This window comes from Mustela nigripes, chromosome 5 (assembly GCF_022355385.1).
Source record: "Mustela nigripes isolate SB6536 chromosome 5, MUSNIG.SB6536, whole genome shotgun sequence".
Taxonomy (NCBI): Eukaryota; Metazoa; Chordata; class Mammalia; order Carnivora; family Mustelidae; genus Mustela; species Mustela nigripes.
In genome coordinates, this window is record NC_081561.1 from 101,081,081 (window position 1) to 101,096,765 (window position 15,685).

Sequence of the window (15,685 nt, forward strand, 5' to 3'; positions counted from 1 at the left end):
AGAGCATAAACGGAGAGCAGCAGGCAGAGCAGGCAGAAGGAATGCAGTCTCCCCACTGAGCAGGGAGCCCAATGTGGGACTTGATCCCAGGACCCTGGGATCACGACCTGAGCCAAAGGCAGACACTTAACTGACTGAGCCACCCAGGCATCCCTTAAGTTGTAATTTTAATAATCTCTGAAGATGTTAAAAATTAAGTCTTTGAAAGATGGTTAATTTCAGGTGGTAATAGAATTCCATAGCCACACCTAGTTATCTTAAGAAGCACTTAATACCATAATATATATATATATATATATATATATATATATATATATATATATATCTCACACATATATGTGACACTTCCAGATTAAAATGTTATATATAAATAAACTTCAAAAAACTAAAACAATATATTGCTTTATACTAAATATTTAACAAATCTATGAGAAAAATATTAAATGACATGCATATCTGCTTTGCTTTTTATACTCTTCCCCATGTTACTATTGCCCCTTTCCCCTTATTATAAAATAGTTAACATTGTACACCTGCAATGGTAAGACGTCCCATTAGGGACTTCTTCCATGAATAGAAAGATCAAACTTTCCTCCAGTTGTATATGATATGCTTATTAGTCATCCTTGAGGCTACTGCCTTAAATAGGCTCCCAATCTAGGGTATGTTGAAGGCAATCCCTTTCCTGAACTGAGCTGGTCATATGGGGCTGTGAACATTACAGCAGATGAGCACTGCTGCCCAAGGTGATTTATGTTGATATTTATTTATGTTTGTCCCAAGTATAGTTATATTGATAAATATAAATCAAAATGAAATAAGTTATAAGTCAAAATAGTTATTAATTGGGTTTATAATTATATGACACTAATCATAAGGATTACTATGATAACAATATTACGGAAACCGTATGATAAAATTGACTATTTTTTGAGCATTTCATATGTGCCAAGCCCTAAGCTAAATGCTTTTCAAACATCTCACGAATCCTCATCAAAACCAGAGCCACTCATGGGGTGCCTGGGTGGCTTAGTTGGTTGAGCCGCTGCCTTTGGCTCAGGTCATGATCCCAGGGTCCTGGGATTGAGCCCTGCATCGGGATTTCTGCTCAGCAGGGAGCCTACTTCCCTTCCTCTCTCTCTGCCTGCCTCTCTGCCTACTTGTGATCTCTGTCTGTCCAACAAATAAATACAATCTTTGGGAGAAAAAAAAAAAGGGGGCCACTCAGTTATGATAGAGAAGTAGAAAAACCAACATGAATTTTTTTTAACATTTTATTTATTTATTTGACAGAGAGAGAGATCAAAAGTAGGCAGAGAGGCAGGCAGAGAGAGAGAAGGAAGCAGGCTCCCTGCCGAGCAGAGAGCCTGATGTGGGGCTCGATCCCAGGACCCTGAGATCATGACCTGAGCCGAAGGCAGAGGATTAACCCACTGAGCCACCCAGGCGCCCCCAACATGAATTTTTAATACAGAAATGAAATATGAGGTAGACTCAATTTCTCATTGGAAAAAAGAATTCCTCTGTCCCCTTTCCCTATCCAGTCTATAACACACTGATGGCACACACACACAAAAATCATGATTCAATCAATAATATCTACATAAAACTAAATGAGTAAATGAGGAACATAAAACTTTAAATGTCTGTGACTGTTTACTCAGAGAAGCAAGTGGTATTGCTTAGTAATAGTTTATGGTTATTATGACAATATATTTATAAAATCACAACTTGTCTCTACTAAGCAAGAATGACACAATTTTGGAATATATTTGTTCCAGGCCCTGTCCCTTTAAAAATGATACCTTACTGAATCCAAAAAAATAGGACTTATCAAGACTGAAGGCAGACAAGTCACAGACTGAGAGAAAAAAATTGCAAAAGACACATTGGATAAAAAACTGTTGTCCAAAATATACAAAGCAGAACTCCACAAGAAGAAAATAAACAACCCGTTTTTTTTAAATGGGCAAAAGACCTGAACAGTCACCTCCCCCAAGAAAACGTACAGATAGAAAATAAGGATATCAAAAAATAATCCACATCATCTGTCATTAGGAAATTGCAAACTAAAACAACAGGGAAATACCACTACACACCTATTTGCCCGGCGCCTGATAACACCAAATGCTGCGAGGAGCTCTCATTCTTGGCTATGGGAGTATGAAATAGAACAGCCTCTTTGGAAGACGGTTTGGTGATTACTTACAAAAGAGAATCTATTTCTACCACACGATCAAGCAGTTTTCTTCTGGGTATTTACCAAGGACTTGGAAACTTACCTCCACACAAACCCTACCTATGGATTTTATAGGAGCCTTATTCATAATTATACTTGCACTCAAACTGTAGGAGACTTATAGATGTATACAGGGACGGGCATGGTATTAGTAATGGTTCGTAATCCAGGGATCCATGGCAGGCCCCTCTGGATTTAAAGTCATTAATTTCTATTATTGTCACAGTGCCCAACCATGAGACCGTAATCTGATTATCTCTCCTGTTATTCTAACCATAGCTATTGCAGCACTGTCTTATAACAAGCGCAAATTAATTCCCAATATAAAACAATAAGAGCTAATATAGAAATTTAAGTTTATTATACTACTAAATAAACTTCAAAATGCTTCTGTATTTGATTAATAAATCATGCTATTTCCTTTAATGATTTTCTTTGCCTGAATTCAAATTATAGTATACTAATTCACTATCAACAATGTCAGGACAGCTGAGGTACAATTAAAACCCCAATAACTCTTTAATTGGAAGGTCTCCCTCTGCACTAGAGATTTTATTATTTGCATCTCATTATAAACATTTTCCTAGGGGGCCCCAAATTCAAAGCATCACTGTAACTGGTTTATAATAAATCATAATAACTAGCTATGCTATGCAAATAACAATGCACTGAATCCTTTACTAAGCAGTTAATACACACAGTGTCTAATGTTATCTTAAAAAGGTTTAATACAATCAATTCATAAGAAAGGCTCTGCAATTTTCTAAATACAGCAAAGCCATTTGAGAAGTAGGTTTTAAGCTATAAATAGAAAACAAGAAGAAAATCATAAATTATCTTAAATAAATAATGACTAGTTTGTCTCTTTGAGGGGAGAAATAATCTTTTTTGGAGGTAAATATAAAAACAGATTGCGGATTACTTCCAATTAAAGAAAGCCTAGGGTAGTAGTCTTTTTCCTTTTATAACTGTGGAAAGAATAACAGTCTTGAAAATGGTTAAATTCTCCCCATTACTGCCACAAAGTAAGTTAAGAAATAAAACAATTCTTCCAGATCTGAGAATGAATGAACTTTCAAGGAGATGCCAAGAAAAATGTGAGGAATTCACATGAAGCAATTTCTATGAGCAATGTACTGTACTAAATACTTTACATACATTTTTATATTTAGTTCTTATATATTAACTATCTGAGTTAGATATTGTTATCTCTGCTTTACAGATGAACAAACAGACCCCCCAAAATTAAAGAACTCGTTCAAGGTTACATCAGTAACAAACCTTGGATTTGAAGTCCCCATTTGCTCTTAGAATGTCTTCAAGAATGTTTTCTTCTTCAGAAACATTAAAAAGCCCTCTGACTCAAGACAACAGAGTGAGCTCACCTATTTATTCTATCTATTTTTTTAACCTGTGTACCTGTTTTATAATTATTACCTACCATTTATCCATATTGAGGCTCTATTTAAAAGATAGTAGGGTACCTGGGTGGCTCAGTGGGTTGGGCCTCTGCCTTTAGCTCGGGTCGTGATCTCAGGATCCTAGGATAGAGTCCCACATCGGGCTCTCTGCTCGGCGGGGAGCCTGCTATCTCCTCTCTCTCTTTCTCTGCCTGCTTCTCTGCCTACTTGTGATCTCTGTCAAATAAATAAAATATTTTTTAAAAATAAATAAAAATATTAAAAGAGTAATAAAATGTCTAAGCCTACAACAGGGAGAATATGAAGGGGCCATCACAGGAGAGAGATTTTGATAATTTTCTGGAAGATGGAAAGCATGTAGTTAAATTATTGATGCACGAGGTAAGATAGAGGAAGCTGTTCCTGAGTCACGTGCAGGGTTGGCTATCGTGAAGAAGGGACCCAACATTCCCTCATAAGGCCTGGAAAATGCCACCCCGATAGACATTGGGCATGAGAATTTGAGTTGAAGAGACAGCCTGTGTACGGCACAATGAAAGCACCCATTCCTTTCTAGCACTTTCATCCAAAAAATTTATAGCACTACCACACCAACCTTTACTTCTTATGCCCTCCCTGAAAAAAGCAAAGTTCTTGTCTTGGACAAAAAAAAAAAAAAAAAATTATGGTGAGAACTGAGGCAGCTAGATAAGTATTGGCACTTTAAATTACAGTCACCCTCATTCTGGCAATAAGACCTGCCCCCTGGGGTGACAGCCCTGTCCTTGCCCACTCACAGTGAAGTAGAGCTTACCAGACAACACACCCTGCCATGAGCACACAACTCCACGTGAGCCTTGGTCTGGGGTCATGCTCAGATATGAATGACAGCACAGATTATATAGCTCTGACATAGTAAGACCAAGAGAGATACACTGAAAATTTGACCCGAGAGGAAATGAGTAACTCAGGGAACAAGAATAATTTTGAAAAATGCTTTAAGAATGTTAGAAAGATTCCAGAATGTGTTGCACCTATAAAACAAAAATACATGCCGCGGGGAAAATAAATAATCAGAGAATATAAATGTTCTTAGAAATTTTAAATGTTCTTAGATTGATGAAACAATAGAAAGAAGGGAATATGCAATTAAGGAATGAAGAAGAAATAAAAGGCAAAAAAATATACATTAGTTAAAACATAAGGGTTTCAGAGGATCAGTTCAGGTGCTCTAAAGTCCAAATAATAGTTTTTCAGAAAGACCAGAAAAAATATGAAAGGGGAAGAAATTGGAGAAATGGTAGAGAATATTCATTTACTGAAAAGAAACGTATTTGTCAAATTAAAAGAGACTTCTAGGTGTGTAACAGAATACATAAAAAAAATAAATAACCACACCAAGACAAATTACTGTGGAATATCAGAAACCAAAGTGTAAAGAAATGCTTTCAGACAAGGGAAAACATGTCACTAACAAAGGAACAAAATTCAAACTGGCATTTGATTTTTCCTAAACAACATTAGTCACATGAAGACAATGAGTGTTTTCTTCCCAAATTCCCGAGGAAAAAATACTGATATTCAACTTAGAATTCTGCACTTGGCTGAATTATTAAGCACATGAATAGACAATTTGAGAGATATAAGCACTCAGAAAATATACCACCCACATAACTTGTCTTAGGAAAGGACATGGTCCAGAAAAATGAGAGATTGAACCAGGGAAGGGAAGACATTGATATAAGAAGCAGCAGTTTTAACCCCTGGGAACCATGAAGGGAATTACTAGAATGACAGCTGTATAAAAGGCCAAGGGAGGACATATTCTGCAAATAAAAAGGTGTGAGATAGCTAGGGACAAAAGAGCTTCTGTAGATTTTGTAGTACCCTTGAGACACTGGAAAACAAAGAGGAAATTCAAGAAAACAGAAAGGCAATCTGAAAGTCTAAGAATAACACAAAGCTATATAGAAAAGGAAGTGTGATCAGGACATAGTGCTTGGTTTTAAAGACCACTGGATTTACATACTCTAAATAATGCAAATGGATTTTATTGATTTCTCAACTTTTAGAATAATCTTGAAGACAAAACATAAGAGACCTAATTATTAGCACCACTCTCTAACCAACTGAGCTAACCGGCCAGCTGGTAGGAGACCTAATTACAATAACAGAACAGAATGTAAACAGTATCACCATTGACAATAGAGGCCAAAAAATACAGACACAGAATACAAACTGGGGAGGAACTGAGAGAAAGGAAATGGAGGGGCATTTATACTCACATCTTACAAAATGTGAGATCACAGACACTTTCTACAGCTCACGTAAAGAGAAGTAGAGGCACAAGTATATCATTTGGACTTAAACAAGGTGGGTGTGATATAACGGAGCTCAATCCTCATCTATGTGAGTGGAACTCGGTATATAATCCCCTCTAGTTGGCAAATTTTGGAAAACCATATTTATTATTTAGAAATATAAATATTAGATCACCAGAAGATAGGAGATCTTCAGAAACACAAATAAGGGGTGTCTGGGTGGCTTGGTCTCAGCTCAGGTCATGATCTCAGAGTTGTGAGTGGGATCCAGCCTAGGTTGGACTCTGTGCTTCGTGGGAGTCTGCTCAAGATTCTCTCTCCCCCTGAGCCTCTCCCCAGCTCGTGCATGGTTTTTTTTCTCTCTCTCTCAAATAAATCTTTTTTTTTTTTTAAGATTTTATATATCTATTTCTCAGAGAGCGAGAGAGCACAAGCAGGGGGAGCAGCAGGTAGAGGGAGAAGCAGGCTCCCCACTGAGCAGGAAGCCCGATGTGGACCCAATCCCAGGAGCCTGGAATTATGACCTGACCGAAGGCAGAGGCTTATCTGACTGAGCTACCCAGGCGTCCCTCAAATAAATAAGTCTAAAAAATGAAAGAAAGAAAGAGAGAGAGAGAGAGAGAGAGAGAGAGAGAGAGAGAGAAAGGAAGGAAGGAAGGAAGGAAGGAAGGAAGGAAGGAAGGAAAGAAAAAAGAAACACAAATAAAAGACCACAGAAGAAATCAAACAGAAAGTCAAAAAGTGTTGCTTCTGTAACAGAAATGAGGCGGGAGAGGAAGTGAGGGACTATTAATTTAAAATTACAAGATTCTGTATACTTACTGTTATATACATAAAATTTATATCTTAGAAATTTTTAAGTAGTCAGTCCTATCAGATGACTACTTGTGACAAGCAATGAATGAGAGTTATACAAATTCTCGAAGCAGTTTGTATCACAGCACCTGTAATGACCCTTAAAAAGCACTACAAACTACACAATGACTTTAGAAGCAACTGCACAGACTAAAAACTACACTATAAGCGAGTGAGAGTAACCTCTTTTTTTTTTTTTTTTTTAAAGGCAGCCTTCTTAAGAGTCAAGTCAGATATAGAAGAAGCATTTGTTGCTAGAACCACATTCCCTCAATCTCTCTCTCATTTCAGTTCCAGAAGGGACAGTTCCTTAAAAACAAGCAGTGTCCCACTTCAAGCTCATTTTGGTTGCTTTTCTTTGTTTCTGCCTCAGGGCGGTTACACTGAGAACAGACATGTTGCAGAAGTCAGGGGGAGGGGACAGTCACACAGAACACTCTCCAGTGTAATCAGTGAGAGACAGAAATGGACAGATAGATGCCTGGGCCTCCCATTCTCCAGATAAAAAAATTCTAAGATTTCTTTATGGTTTGTCAGAGAATTCCCAGCAGAACTGTATTCCAGTCACCCGCCATGCTAACTAACCTATTTGGAGCCTTTATTGGTTTTTCCTCTGTGCCTATCTTACTTTCTTTACACGCTCACTCCAGCTTCTTGGAATCAACTCTCAAATTATCTGTATCTAAGACCTTGTCTTAGGCTTTTCAGTAACCTCCACCCAACTGCAAAAAAAAAAAAAAAAAGCAAGAGGTCTGGGAATCAAGACTGCTGAAACAGAGATGCCCAAGTTAGGCCAGTTATTTGGCACCCCTTCAAATATAGAGAAACATTTCAGTACTTATTTTCCAGCACGCCTGGATGCAGCAAAAGAAAAGGTCATGTCGAAGATAAGAATGACCATTTTAGATGCTAGAGCCGTATGAAATTGTATTGCTGCTGCCTCCTTTGAGTGGTTCGTATCATACTGTACTTAAAATTTAAGTACTTGTGAAATTTCTCAGTACTCATTTGTACTATTTAGGGTTCTGTGCAGGAAACAGAAACTTGTGTTTTCAAGCAGAAAGTGTTTTAATAGAGGAAAGCAGGTGCTCACAAAATGGTGGAAGTCTGGAAGGAGAGAAGTTAAGAAGCCACCACTCTATTTCGTAATCCAAGGACCCACTCCTGTGACTGGGATTCAGGGTCAGGAAACTGCTTCTGCCATTGCTCCCACCAATGATGACATCACAGCGGCTCCACAGTAACGAAGCTGATGATGAATGAATGGACACGGGATCCAGCTGCTGTCAATGTTAAGGTTTGGACTGCCTTGTCCCTCCAAAAATCACAGTCATTAAAAGGCATTTCATTGGCATAATATAAACCAGTTCCAGGACTCTAACTTCAGAGAAGTCTGGAAACGTGGCTTTTAGCACTCCAGCCCTTGCCATACGTGATGAGGGGAAGGGGAGGATGAAGGGGTAGAAATGGATGCCATGTATTACCCGGCAATATTGGGCACAGTCCACCCAGCATCCATAATCTTCTGCCCATGTTTAACTCCCAAACACCAGAGCAAAACCAACATGTTCTCAATCTTGCATAATACAAGTAGCCTGCATATAAACAAAAATGTTCTCACTGTCTCCCAAAAGAGAAGATCTAAAGTCTGTTCATTGTACTCAACAATGTAATATTCATTTCTCTTCTTGGTCCGTTATAATCCCACCTTGATATCCTTTATAATAAAGAAAAAATTATACATTTTACCACCATTAATATGCCTTATTTCAAGGAGAAGTGAAAGAGAGCAGGAAATTTTTGGTTAGGATATACAAATATATACATCAAGCAAGAAAAAAATATGCAACACGATCTCAGACCTTATTCCTGCAAGAACTGGTCATAAAACCATAAACAGTATGGTTAACTTAATTTTTCCACTGCTCCTTCCAGTTGTTTTTTGTCTGGGCCATAACTTAAGTTGTACAGGCTCTTCTCATGGTAAGATAACCTGACCCTTTATTGCTGAAAGTTTGGAGCACTTGATAGCCATGTCCCTTGGGATTGCTAAAGGAATCCATTAAATTTTGCCACTGGCCACGTGAATACTTGGATCCAACAAAGAGAGTTGGTTACAGATATAATCCTCTTTTCTCCCTTTTGCAACAGCAATTAACCCAGCCGGTGCTATGTTCCCTTTTTTGCCTGCTTGCTCAATGCTATAAGAATCCCTAAATTTCAGGTAGCAGTTTCAACTTCAAGTTCACTGAAATAATAACTATATCCCTCAGTAAAGATGCTCCTTATATGGAAACTCAGCTATCTAAACCAATACAGCACAAAGTTGCAAAGGTAAAAAAAATTCTCAGTGTTGCATGTAGTTGTAATCATGAAAAGATCCACTTACAAACCTATGCCTTGGTTCCCAAACCCAAATATTCTGGCTAAGGGAGGAATAGTGCCATACATTTGAGACTGGCTCAGAGCATTTACTGCATTGAGTAGGAAAGCACCGAAGCTTCTCGAACTATTGTCTTCATCTATAGCTGTTATAGTCTTCAAGAGAAACTTTAACTGTTTTAAAGGTCACATGCTTCAGGGAACAGAGTATGAGTATATGGGATGTTGCAGATAATGGCTAGAAGCTCACAAACACAGCTCCTCCTAGAAACATATTTAGATTACACTTCTTGGTGTCCCTTGCTCTTAAGTGCTGTAATTGAATGAGTTCTTACCAATGGAGTATGAGTTGTATTTGATGACTGTCACCTCCAAACTAGTTCCAATTACAGGCCACTCCTCCCATAAAATCTTCTGAACAATCTCTGTCTAATCGCATTTCTGTGACTGAATGCAGAAGGCTAGTTGAAGGAAGGAGACTTGGGGTCCCTGAACAATTACATGGAGTCAGAGCCTTCCACCTCTACTGCCCTGCCCTGATGATTTCTTCTGGCTTGTGGAGTGCATGCGAAATAGAATTTTTAAAATTATCAATGTATTGTATTTATTATCCTTTCATTTGGGTGTGTGTGTTTGAGTAGTTGCCTATCCTGAAGAATAAATGGAAGTATAATTGAAACCCCAGAGGTGCAAGCCCATTTCACCAGTTCTTCTATTATATAATAATTTTCCAGATGAGAAGCAATGTATTGTGGCATACCATTGTGTTGAATAAAACACTCAGTAAGTCTGCAGCTGGATGGTGTTTCCTGGAAAATACACTTTAGAATAAGTGTTATTCTAGTCAGAATTAATGGATGCCCTCGCCATAGTGGAGCCACCAAGTAGATGGCTAGTCCAGCCATGGTTTATACCACAAGGACTGTGCTGGTCTCTGCTGTTGGCAGGTTGGACACTCAGTAGTCCTAGATACATCAGCCTTGCTGGGAAGTCCACACTGTTTGAGTCCCAATATAACTTCCCTCCCTATATCTATTAGTTTCCTGTGGCCACTTAACAAGTTCCCACACTACTGTTAGCTTAAACAACAGAAATTTATTTTCTCACAGTTTTAGAGGACAGAAGTCTGAAATCAAGGTGTCAGCAGGGCCACATTTCTTCTAGAGGCTCTAGAGGAGCATCTGTTCCTTATCTCTTCCACTTCTTGACCTGTATCACTCTAAACTCTGCCTCCATCTTCACATTACCCCTCCAACTTGTGTCATCTCTCTATTAGAGGAACAATTACAATGCATTTAGGGCCCACCTAGATAATCTAGGGTTATTGTCTCACCTCAAGTTCCTGACTAATTAATTAATTAATTAATTAATTCACATCTATAAAGACCCCCCCCCTTTTTTTTTATCTAAACAGGGTAAACTTTTTAGGTTTTAGGAATAGGCCTTGAAATCTTTGGGGCCACCATTCAGCCCATTACATTCCACCTGGCTTATTTTGTTCATGAACCCACTGAGCAAACATGGGGTGGCTCGGAAAATAGGCTAACTGATATCCATAGAGTCAGTCTCTCTGTCCCTCTGTTTGTTGAGAACCTCTTCTGTAGTGGGTGCCTTTGGTAAGCATTTACATGAGAAACAAATAATGTTACATTCAGAGCTTCTCAGAACTTCTTACTACCAATCCTCAATTTTATCTCTTCTAAGCCCTTGAACCTCTGGCCAGACCATTGTCAACTATCCAAAAGCCAATGTATATTTATAACTCTGGTAATTCTTCCTTCTGGAAAAGTGGGCAACAAGATATACTGCTCAAAGTCCTTTCATTGGGAGCATTTTCCTTCCACTTATCTTTCAGGGTCACTCCTAACTAGAGCCGAAATGTTACCACAGTCCATTTCCAGCTTGTACTTGTATACTATGTGGAATAGTTAGTAAACCGGGATCAATTATTTTCTTTTCCAGTTTCTCAATCAGGGTTACAGCATAAATTAAAATTTATCTTCTGTGGTTTAAATGAGCTTTCAATGAAGAATTGCTTCTGCAGGTATAGGCAAGGTCAAAGGATCAAAGGATGGTGAGGTACCCAAATGCCATCAAGAGTGATTTATTATCATTTCTAGAACTGTAGAAACAAGAGAAGAAATGTGATCCTGGAGCTCAATGAGAATTAAAACTACGGCAGGGACTATGTTTGTGGAGGGAAATACCTAGAGTCAGAGATAAAACACGGAAGTAGGGAGACAGCATAGAAGAAATGTCCTACCTACTCTATCCATCTACCTATTGGTCTTCTATAGATTTCACCCAACTGGAAACCAGATAGCAAGGAAGACAAGGTGATGCAGTGTCCATATGGGTCACTATCTTAGGACACAAAACAAGGGCAAAATGAATCAGAGGAGGTGTGCACACACAACCAGCCAACATTTCATAGCAACTTTCAAAAGGTCAAACATGTGGGTTGAGAAGTGACAAAGTATCAGGAGTGATGCAATGGTACTTAGGCACTGATCCTGCCACTTACCTGTGCCTTCATAACCTTCCACTTGATGAAAGAGTGCTGTTGTGTATGCCCTAGTTTATTACATGGTGGATCAGATAACACCCAGTCCACGACATGCAGCTCAGCTTACATGATCATATGATATTCTGTGGTCAGAAACACAAATTTCTACCATGGTCCAGAATCAACCTAGGATCTGTTTCTTAAAAGAATCGTTATCTGCAGAATAGGTCACAGCTTTGCTCTACAGTGTAATTCTAAATCAAGACTTTCTTTTCCCTAAAGGATTGCTTTCTGCCAGACACTTCAAGCACCATTTGATCTACTGGATCATAAGGCTCAAATGAAGGACAACTTGCACTGCAGTCCACAGCAGTAATGAAGCCTTCTCATACTGTGGCCCGATGCAGAAGTGGCAGCCCTATGGGGTTACTTGACAAGTGAGTCACAGCAGTACCCTGAAATGTATATATGTTGTTTCAAAAGTCCAATGAGATTTACTAGTCTAAGAAATTCACCTCTTTAACAGTGATGGGTATAGCAATCATCTTTCACTGAGGAAGAAAAGTCTCAATCTCCTATAGATCACAAGACTACCAAAAACTTTGATGTCATGGCCCCTGAATTCATATTTTCCCTTCCCACCCTCTGGCATACATGTTCCTTACCAGGGAAGCTATGATACTTGCTACCTCCTACTCACCAGATGCAGTCAGCATGATGGACCAAAGCAGTGTCTTACCCCATGATGAGACAAAAGAGGTTCCTAGATTATTAAAGAATACTGAATTGATACTGTCCTGAGACAAAACCATGAAGGAATACAGGTGAAAGAAACTTCTGTAATCTCTTAATTGGAAAGGAGAAGAAAGCATTTAACAGATTGGTCACTGAGTATCAGGTGTCAAAATCATGTTTATTTGTTTCAGTTAATGGAATACATCAGGAACAGCTACTGAACTTGGAATTACGTGGTTAACTTAATGATAATCCACTGTTATTCTCCAAGACTCTCCAATTTCTGTTCAAGTCAAGCAGAAGAGTTATTGGGTGTATGATTAATGACCATCTATTTCAGTCCTAGGAACATCCTAATAAATTAGCCCCCATCAGAGCTACTCATATACTAAGCCATTCTAACAACCACTCTGACTCAGCTGCCCATTACTGTAACCATATCCCTTTCGTCTCTGGCATCTAAGTACTGCCAGTTGGCCTCTAGTCTTCTGTAATACTATCATCGCTACTGAAGCCAAAGAGCCCATTTTAGAGACAGCACCCTCCCTCCCTCATCATCCTGAAGGTGATCAGAATATGTCACCCTAAAATATGCTGCTTTGACAAAAAGATTATTTTGAGCTGAAGGCAATTGAGAAAAAGCAGACACAAGAAGAGCTCTTTGCCCTCCCTCTATCTGCTTAACAGTAGGCCATAAATTTGTGAAGCTGTCCCCCTCTCCTATATCAAGAAAAAGACAATAAGCCTTACCTCTGGAAACAATGATGGCACTGAGGCGAGTCTGCCCAAACAGAAGCTTATGAAATAACCCTTATCTACCATTAGTTCCCACCACGTTCCCTCGCCACTTTCCCACAATTTATCGGACTCCCTTTCCACAATGGATTGCCTTTTGTTACAATGGTCTATAAGTCCATAAGGCTAACAACTTCTTTGAGTTTTTCACTTTTTTTCCATGAAGCCCCCATACACATAAAATTAAAAATATTAGTATCAACAAAAGTGATAAATTTTTCCTCCTATTGTCTTTTGTCAGTTGAATTCACAAGTCTCAGTCACTAACCTAAGATTGTGGGGGAAGCGTTTTCCTCCTTATAGTCTCCAGCCTACAGGAAATAGCCACTAGAGAATTTTTCAAGCACCTATTACCAACGTACATTTGCCTATGTAATTCTCATAGGGAGGGAGTGGTCAAGTGTGTTGCACAGAATAAACCGTCTCCAACAATCCTTACTCCCTAAGCTTCACATTAGTCCAATGAATCTCTAGCATATATTTCATTTTAATATAGGCCGCCAAGGATTTCAAATTTCTGTTAAAAACTGCCAAGCCATTACAGCTACTTCAGCTATATCCTCAAATTAAGAATTTCTGGTAAATGTACCTATATTAATAATTTCAGTCCAATCGAAAGGTATGTTTCTTTCTTCTTTGTTTAGCACTCTTTGAATCTATTCCTATGCATTTCTGCAGATGAAAACTAGCCAAATCCTATCAGTCTAAACCATCTCCTCCCAAGGTAGATTTTGTACTTGTCTCCCTGAGGCATGCTATGTTCTAATTATCTTTACAGATCTGGTGGCACTGAAAGAGTAGAAGGCAGGCATAAGGAAGATCAGTATCCCTTTGGTATACCTTGGTATACTTTGGTTGAAGCCATTACAGGATCTCAAGCAATAAAGAACTGAGGTTATCTGACAAGGGAGGATGGGCTGCTTTTCTTGGCCAGGGGTATTTAATGGGATTTAGAGATTCAGGTTCTCAGATTCATCTCAGTCTCTCTAAGTGTCCCCATTCCAATTCTTCAGGTACCCACTCCCCCAACCCTTCCCAATTAGTGCCTCAACTTTCGCATAGGAAACTATTGAGGCTGTGAACTTAAGTTATAATTCTGCAAGCTCACTTTGGATCATCACCCTTTGGATCTTGTCTTAAGATGTTTCAGAACTGTACCTACAAGATACAACAGGGCCTTGTAGGGCAGCCAAGAATTTAAGACACAAGCTAATTTTTTTTTTTTTTTTCTGTAAGCGCTGCAGGGCAATCAGAATCAACTGTCTCACTCAAATCTCTATATTCCTCATTTCCATCACAATACTACAATGCAGCAGTCACTTGTTTGGCCAAAGGCCTTGCTTGCAATAATGATTTTTTTTTTAAGATTTTATATATTTACTTCCAGAGAGAGAGAGACAGACTACAAGCAGGGGGAACTGCAGGCAGGGGGAGAAGCAGGCTCCCCACTGAGCAAGGAGCCTGGTGCAGGACCCAATCCCAGGACGCTGGGATTATGACCTGAGCCACCCAGGCATCCCTGCAATAATGATTTCATTCTATAAGGTGAAAATCAGGTATTTGCTATGTGGAAAACAGTATCCCATTTCCCAGTGGTCATTAAGTTATCACTGTCTGTAAACTCAAATAGGTCAATAACCAATTTTATAGTATCTTCAACAATCTCTTTCCTGATCAAATTCTGGCACTGACTACTTAATTAGATAAGGGTCACTGTGTGAAACAGATACCCCTCAGGTATTTCAAGCAGAGAGTACTTTAATTCAAAGGATTACATTATTGGTGACGTGGAGGAGTGAGTCAGAAGGCCACCCCTAGTCTTTGACTTCAAATTAATATGACCACATCTGCCATGATCACTGTCACATTACCACCGCCTGATTTATAAAAGTGGTGTCAAGACAGTGGATCACGTAATTCAGCTGCTGCCAACACCTATGTCTGTAAGGAGCCCATTTATATAATTGCATTACTACAGAAGGATGGCATCCACCTCCTTTATGCCTTCCAAAAATTTCATGAGTGCCTCTTGTTGACATAACCTATATCCGTGAGGGAATCTGAGAAATGTAATTTTTATTTCTTTAGACTCTGTAACACTGGGAGAGGGAAGAAGGGAGACATATTGAGGGGATAGGGATGGATTCATAAAACCAATTAACATCTAGCAAACTAACGTGGTGCTGGCTTTCTGAAGTAGTTAGTATGTAGGGTAGACGCTAGTATGTAAACTCCAAATCTCTACTCTCATTATAAATTAGAAATGTGTTCCCCAAATTCTTCTGTCTTTTCTTTTTGCCTCACAGCCTCCCATAATCTTTTACTTTCTGGAAAAAAGACCAGACGCCACATTTACATGGGCCGACAGTAATAATTCAAGCGTAATGAAAACACTTATATGTTCGCGAATAAATACAGCTTTTAAGAGTAGCTATTTGTTCTTTTGTGATCA